The sequence below is a fragment of the Corvus hawaiiensis genome, chromosome 23 (genome assembly GCF_020740725.1).
Source record: "Corvus hawaiiensis isolate bCorHaw1 chromosome 23, bCorHaw1.pri.cur, whole genome shotgun sequence".
In the NCBI taxonomy this organism is placed as follows: domain Eukaryota; kingdom Metazoa; phylum Chordata; class Aves; order Passeriformes; family Corvidae; genus Corvus; species Corvus hawaiiensis.
In genome coordinates this window covers 7,845,988-7,853,217 of record NC_063235.1, presented here as the reverse complement: position 1 = coordinate 7,853,217, position 7,230 = coordinate 7,845,988, and the positions used below count along the sequence as shown (strand labels likewise).

Genomic DNA, 7,230 nt, shown 5'->3' with positions numbered 1-7,230 from the left:
TAAAAGACATCCGACTCGACACTTCTAAAGCGAGATGCAATTCTGATGCGCCTCCAAGCTCTCGCGTCAAAGGATCGATGGTATCGGCACCGGGCCGAGGAGCACCAAGAGCAGAGATGCTAAGAATAACACCCAGCGTTTCCAATAAGCACCTCAAAGGGCTAAGGCAAAAGACCTGCAACAGCAGATGCCCAAAAGACACAGAACATACAATAGAAAAGTGACACACACCGGGACTGCTCTGCTCACCTCAGCATTGTGATCAAAAGTGAGACTTGCCCTTTAGGTGGCCTAAGGGGCCCCTTCCTGGACATCCCCACCTCCAAAGCTGACTCAAAAATCCCTCCCGGCAAGCTCTGCCCCAACACCTCACATTCATTCCCTCAGTGGATTGTAGCCCTCAACTTATCTCTCAGACATCTGGAGATGGGAATCCTCCTCAGGCACAACAGAAGGCCGGCTCACCCTCTGGGAGGCTCCTGTCGTCACCGGGCTGTCAGCTCCTAGTCAACCACAATAAAGAAAACCAAACACCACTACAGGAACTTAGTGGCACATCGGCCAAAGCCCCGACAATTCCACTACCCACCGTCTCCTAAGAAGGCCAGGGTCCTCGGACCGCACGCTTCAGCCACGCTCCGAGGCCGATGCCGTCGTCGCGGGGTATGCCTGGGTTAAGAGGAGACAAAGTGGTGTGGCATTGCTGAAACTTAAGTGGACCCTCCCTCCTCCTCCCTCCCTCCCCGACTCACCGCAACTCCTCGGCCATGGATGTACCGGAAGGTACCTCAGAACAGAAAATGTAAAGGCTTCATTGCAGAGTCCCGTAATACTTCCAGAGCGCTCACGACGGTGGCGAAGCGGGTCCGTCAGCCGGCCAGTGAGGGGGTTCGGCATAAAAAAAGTGGACCCCCTAAAACACACAAATGACAATGGATGCTTAGAACTGCACTGGAAATTGATAACCAAGCAATAACAACTCATTCTGTCACTGCTTACCTTGCTCCATTGACCTTGACTGCTGCTATCCAGCTTTACCTCCTAAAAACAGAGACAAAGAACAATGCTGTAACATAGCCACCATTTACAGTTGCCCCACAAACACAAATGGTGACTGACCTTCTTGAGGGAACCCCCTCACCCAGTCTGGGGTGCCCTGCCACAGATTTCATCCGTCTGCATCTGAAAGAAAGCGATGACAAAAGTCAGAGTCCTGCATGATAACTTAACAGCTCCAGGCATCCTGTGTCAATCTAGGAATACCAGCTAGAGGCCAAACTACACCCTACATTACAGATTTCAAGGCCTTGGGACTTGTCCTACTACACCTATACACAGCAGGGCAGAGCAGCTCTGGGCCAAACCCATGCAGGCACCTGTGACACAGGAAATGACAAACGAGGAGATGTGATGAAGAGAGAAAACTCCGGCAAGAGGAATGACCGCAAGGACCGAGAGAATGCGAGCGAGATGATCGCAGCGAGACCGACGAGGCTCGAAGAAGATGCTAACGGAAGGGCTTATTCCGAGAACCGCAAAGATGGATGCCCAAGAATCGTATGGTCAGAATCCTCTACCACTCTTTGCATTCTGACAAGTCCTAATCCTCTGTAATGGATCACTGCGGTGCACAGCTGTGAATATAGCTCAGAACAAGACCATAAAAGACCTGACTCAATGCTTCTAAAGGGAGATGCGATTCCGATGTGCATCCGTGCTCGTCGGTCAAAGGTCCGACAGTATCGGCACCCGGCCGAGGAACACTGATGCTAAGGATGATGCCCGGCCTTTCCCGATAAGCTGGCCCCTCAAAGGGCTAAGGAAAAAGACCTAAGACAAGATGCCTAAAAGACACAAAACATACAATAGACAAATGACACAACACACACCAGGACTGCTCTGCCTGCTCACCTCGGCATTGTGATCAAAAGTGAGACTTTCCCTTTATGTGGGCTAAGGGGCCCCTTCTTGGACATTCCCGCCTTCAAAGCTGACTCAAAAATCCCTCCCGGCGAGGCCCGACCCAGCACCCTGCTTTCATCCCCTCTGTGGGTCGTAACCCTCGACTTATCTCTCGGATGTCCGGGATGTGAATCCGCCTTGGGTGCAAAATAAGGCTACCTCGCTGTCCGGGAAGTTCCTGCCATCGCCTAGTCGGCTACAATGAAGAAAACCAAACATCAGTACATGAACTTAGTGGCACGTCAGCCAAAACGGGACAATTCCGCTACTCGCCATCTCCTAAGAAGGCCGGGGTCCTCTGGCAGCACGCTTCGGCCACACTCTGAGGCAGACGCCATCATTGCGGGGTATGCCTGGGTTAAGAAGGGACAAGGTGCTGTGGAATTGCTTGAACTTGAGGGGACCCTCGCTCCTCCTGCCTCCCTCCCCGACTCGCCACAACTGCTCCGCCATTGCCAAAGGTCACCCGCAAGGCACCTTGGAACAGAAAATGTAAAGGCTTCATTGCAGAGTCCCATAACACTTTGGGAGGGCTCACGAGGGCGGCGAGCCGGCTCTGTCGGCCGGTTGGTGAGGGGATTTGGCATAATACAAGTGGACTGCCTAAAACACGCAAATGACAATGGCTGCTTAAAGTTTAGAGTACCGGCACTTGGCACCCGAGCAAGAACAACTTTTTCCTTCCACCGGTCACCACTTACCTCACTCACTTCACCTTGACTGCTGCTATCCGGCTTTACCTTCTAAAAATAAAGACAGAGAACAGGGCTATAACATAGCCATCATTTACGCTTGCCCAGCACAGACAAACAGTGACTGACCTTCCTGCGGGAACCCCCTCACCCGGTATGGGGTGCTCTGCCACAGATTTCATCCGTCTGCATCTGAAAGAAAGTGATGACAAAAGTCAAAGGGATGCATGAGAATTTCACGGCTCCAACCATCTCATGTCAATCTAGGAATATCATCTAGAGCCCAGCTACAACCTACATTACAAATTTCAAGTCCCCAGGCCTTGTTCTATTACACCTACATGCCAGACTATGCAGCAGGGCAGAGCAGCTCCGGGCCAAACCCGTGCAAGCACCCGTGACACAGGAGATGACAAATGAGGAGACATGACAAGGACAGAAAACTCTGCAAAAAGAACGACCGCAAGCACATCGAAGGGCTAAGGCAGAAGACACGAGACACAAGACATCCAAAAGACACAGAACGTAACAATAGACAGGTGACAACACGCACCAGGATTGCTCTGCCCTGCGCACCTCAGCATTGTGATCAAAAGCAAGACTTTCACTTCACGGGGCCTAAGGGGCACCTTCTTGGGTATCCCCACCTCCAAAGCTGACTCAAAAATCTCAACTTGACACCCCGCTTTCACCCCTGCTGTGGATCGCAGGCCTCGACTTATCTCTAGGATGTCTGGGGACGTGAATCTGCCTCAGGTGCAAAAGAAGGCCGCCTCACCATACAAGAAGCTCCTACCACCACCGGGCTGTTGTCTCCTAGTCAGCTAAAATGAAGGAAACCAAACAAACATCAGTGCATAAGCTTAGTGGCACGCAGACCAAAACCAAAAAATTCTGCTACTCACTATCTCCTAAGAAGGCCGGGGTCCTCAGGCCACATGCTTTGGTCGTACTCCGAGGCTGACACTGTCGTCGCAGGGTATACCTGGATTAAAAGGAGACAAGGTGAAGTGGCATTGCTGAAACTTGAGTGGACCCTCACTCCTCCTCCCTCTCTCCCTGACTCGCCGCAACTCCTCGGCCATTGCCGAAGGCTGCACAAAAAGGACCTTCGAATGGAAAAGGTGAAGACATAATCACAGAGTCCCATACTACTTCCAGAGGGCTCACGAGGGTGGCGAGCTGGGACTGTCGGCCAGTTGGTTGGGAGAATAAAAGCAGACTGCCTAAAACACAAATGACAATGGATGCCACAAGCTGTACCAGAACTCGGCACCCAAGGAATAACAACTGCTTCTTTCTACCCATCACTGCTTACCTTGCTCACTTCACCTTGACTGCTGCTATCCAGCTTTACCTCCTAAAAACAGAGACAAAGAACAACGCTGTAACACAGCCACCATTTACGCTTGCCCTGCCAACACAAACAGCAACTGACCTTCCTGCGGGAACCCCCTCACCCAGTCTGGGGCGCTCTGCCACAGATTTCATCCGTCTGCATCTGAAAGAAAGTGATGACAAAAGTCAAAGTGCTGCATGAGAACTTAACAGCTCCAGCCATCTTGTGTCAACCTAGGAATACCATCTAGAGGTCAAACTACACCCTACATTACAAATTTCATGTCCCCAGGCCCTGTCCTATTACACCTATAGGCCAGACTATGCAGCAGGGCAGAGCAGCTCCAGGCCAAACCCATGCAGGCACCCGTGACACAGCAGATGATAAATGAGGAGAGAAAACTCTCGGTGAGAAGAGTGACCGCAAGCACATCGAAGGGCTAACGCAGAAGGCATGAGACACGAGATGCCCAAAGGACAGAGAATGCACAATAGACAAGTGACATGACACGCACCAGGACTCCTCTGCTCTGCACACATCAGCATTGTAATCAAAAGTGAGACTTTCCCTTTATGGGGCCTAAGGGGCCCCTTCTTGGGTATCCCAACTCCATAGCTGACTCAAAAATCCCTCCCAGCAAGTCCCAACCCAGCACCCCGCTTTCATTCCCTCTCTGGGTCACAGCCATCAACTTATCTCTCGGACAGCTGGAGATGCAAATCCGCCTCAGGTACGAAAGAAGACTGCCTCACCGTCTGGGAAGCTCCTCCTGTCGCTGGGCTGTTCTCTCTCAGTTGGCTACAATAAAGAAAACCAAAGAAACATCACTGCACAAACTTAGTGGCACCTCGGCTAAAACCCATCAATTCTGCCACTCACCATCTCCTAAGAAGGCCAGGGTTCTCGGGCCAGACTCCGAAGCCAACGCTGTCAATGCAGGGTATACCTGAGTTAAGAGGAGACAAGGTGATGCAGCACTGCTGGAACTTGAGTGGACCCTTGTTCCTCCCTCCCTCCCCAACTCACTGCAACTGCTCAGCCATTGCCCAAGGCTACCCTGACAGCACCTTCACATGGAAAAGGTAAAGGCTTTGTCACAGAGTCCCATAACACTCCCAGAGGGCTCACGAGGGCGGCGAGCTGGGTCCATCAGCCAATCGGCAAGGGGGCTCAGCATAATACAAGGGGACTCCCTAAAACACAAATGACAATGGATGCTACGAGCTGTACCAGAATTTGACATCCAAGGAATAACAACTTTTCCTTTCCACCGGTCACCGCTTACCTCGCTCACTTCACCTTGACTGCTGCTATCCAGCTTTACCTCCTAAAAACAGAGACAAAGAACAATGCTGTAACACAGCCACCATTTACACTTGCCCTGCCAACACAAACGGCAACTGACCTTCCTGCGGGAACCCCCTCACCCAGTCTGGGGTGCTCTGCCACAGATTTCATCCGTCTGCATCTGAAAGAAAGTTATGACAAAAGTCAAAGTGCTGCATGAGAACTTAACAGCTCCAGCCATCTTGTGTCAAAATATCATCTAGAGGTCAAATTACACCCTACATTACAAATTTCAAGTCCCCAGGCCTCATTCTATTACACCTATATGCCAGACTACGCAGCAGGGCAGAGCAGCTCTGGGCCAAACCCATGCAGGCACCCATGACACAGCAGATGACAAACGAGGGGATGTAACGAGGAGAGAAAGCTCTCAGCAAAAAGCATGACCACAAGCACATTGAGGGGCTAAGGGAAAGATATAGGACACAAGATACCCAAAAGACACAGAACATACAATAGACAAGTGACACAACATGCACTGGGACTGCTCTGCCCTGTGCACCTCAGCATTGTGATCAAATGTGAGACTTTCCCTTTATGTGGGCTAAGGGGCCGCTTCTTGCATATCCCCATCTCTAAAGCTGACTCAAAAATCCCTCCCGGTGAGCCCTGACTTGATACCCCACTTTCATCCCCTTGACTTATCTCTCGGACATCTGGGGATGTGAATCTGCCTCGGGTGCAAAAGAGGGCCGCCTCGCCATCCTAGAAGCTCTTGCCATCGCCGGGCTGTTGTCTCTTAGTCAGCCACAATAATGAAAACCAAACATCAGTACAGGAACTTAGCGGCACATCAGCCAAAACCCCAACAATTCTGCTACTCACCATCTCCTAAGAAGGCCCCAGTCCTCAGGCCGCACACTTTGGCCGCGCTCCGAGGCCAACGCCATCATCACAGGGTATACCTGGGTAAAGAGGAGATGAGGTGATGTGGCATTGCTGAAACTTGAGTGGACCCTTGCTCCTCCTCCCTCCCTCCCAGACTCGCAGCAACTCCTCGGCCATTGCCGAAGGCTACCCGGACAGTACCTTCACACGGAAAAGGTAAAGGATTCATGGCAGAGTCCCGTAATACTTCCAGAGGGCTCACGAGAGTGGCGAACCAGGTCCATCATCCTGCCGGTGAGGGGGTTCGGAATAATACAAGTGGACCGCCTACAACACACAAATGAAAATGGATGCTTAGAGCTGTACCAGAACTTGGCACCCAAGGAATAACAACTTTTTCCTTCCACCGGTCACCGCCTACCTTGCTTACTTGACCTTGACGGATAAGATCCAGCTTTACCTACTAAAAATAAGGACAAAGAACAATGCTGTAACATAGCCACCATTTACACTCACCCCGCAAACACAAATGGTGACTGACCTTCCTGTGGGAACTCCCTCACCTGGTATTGGGTGCTCTGCCAAGAATTTAATCCATCTGCATCTGAAAGAAAGTTATGACAAAAGTCAAAGTGCTGCATAATAACTTCACAGCTCCAGCCATCCTGTGTCAATCTAGGAATATTGCCTAGAGCCCAAACTACACCCTACATCACAAATTTCAAAGCCTTGGGCCTTGTTCTCTTACACCTATACGCCAGACTATGCAGCAGGGCAGAGCAGCTCCGGGCCAAATACACATGACACAGGAGATGACAAACAAGGAGATGCAATGAAGAGAGAAAACTCTCGGCAAGAAGAATGATCGCAAGGACCGAGAGAATGCTGAGTGAGATGACCTAGGCAAGGCCGACGGTGAGCCGATGAGGCTCGAAGAACCCTGGCAGAAGAAGTGCTTATTCCGAGAACCACAAAGATGGATGCCTGAGAATCGTACAGTCAGAATCCTCTACCGCTCTTCACATTCTGACAAGTCCTAATCCGCTCTAATGGATCACTGCG

At 51.1% G+C, this 7,230-nt stretch overlaps 3 long non-coding RNA genes across 3 annotated transcripts; all 3 read right to left on the bottom strand.

Moving 5' to 3' along the window:
* Positions 1 to 363: 363 nt before the first annotated feature.
* Positions 364 to 909, bottom strand: LOC125337537. The gene is made up of 3 exons (XR_007208075.1): positions 788 to 909; positions 590 to 669; positions 364 to 503 (listed from the first exon to the last, which is right to left on the bottom strand). It is a non-coding gene; the product is annotated as an uncharacterized LOC125337537 (long non-coding RNA).
* A 3,289-nt stretch (positions 910 to 4,198) lies between these two features.
* Positions 4,199 to 5,182, bottom strand: LOC125337538. Its single transcript, XR_007208076.1, has 3 exons — positions 5,020 to 5,182; positions 4,873 to 4,939; positions 4,199 to 4,791 (listed from the first exon to the last, which is right to left on the bottom strand). It is a non-coding gene; the product is annotated as an uncharacterized LOC125337538 (long non-coding RNA).
* A 997-nt stretch (positions 5,183 to 6,179) lies between these two features.
* On the bottom strand, positions 6,180 to 6,809 carry LOC125337539. Its single transcript, XR_007208077.1, has 4 exons — positions 6,732 to 6,809; positions 6,590 to 6,631; positions 6,370 to 6,495; positions 6,180 to 6,245 (listed from the first exon to the last, which is right to left on the bottom strand). It is a non-coding gene; the product is annotated as an uncharacterized LOC125337539 (long non-coding RNA).
* Positions 6,810 to 7,230: the final 421 nt, after the last annotated feature.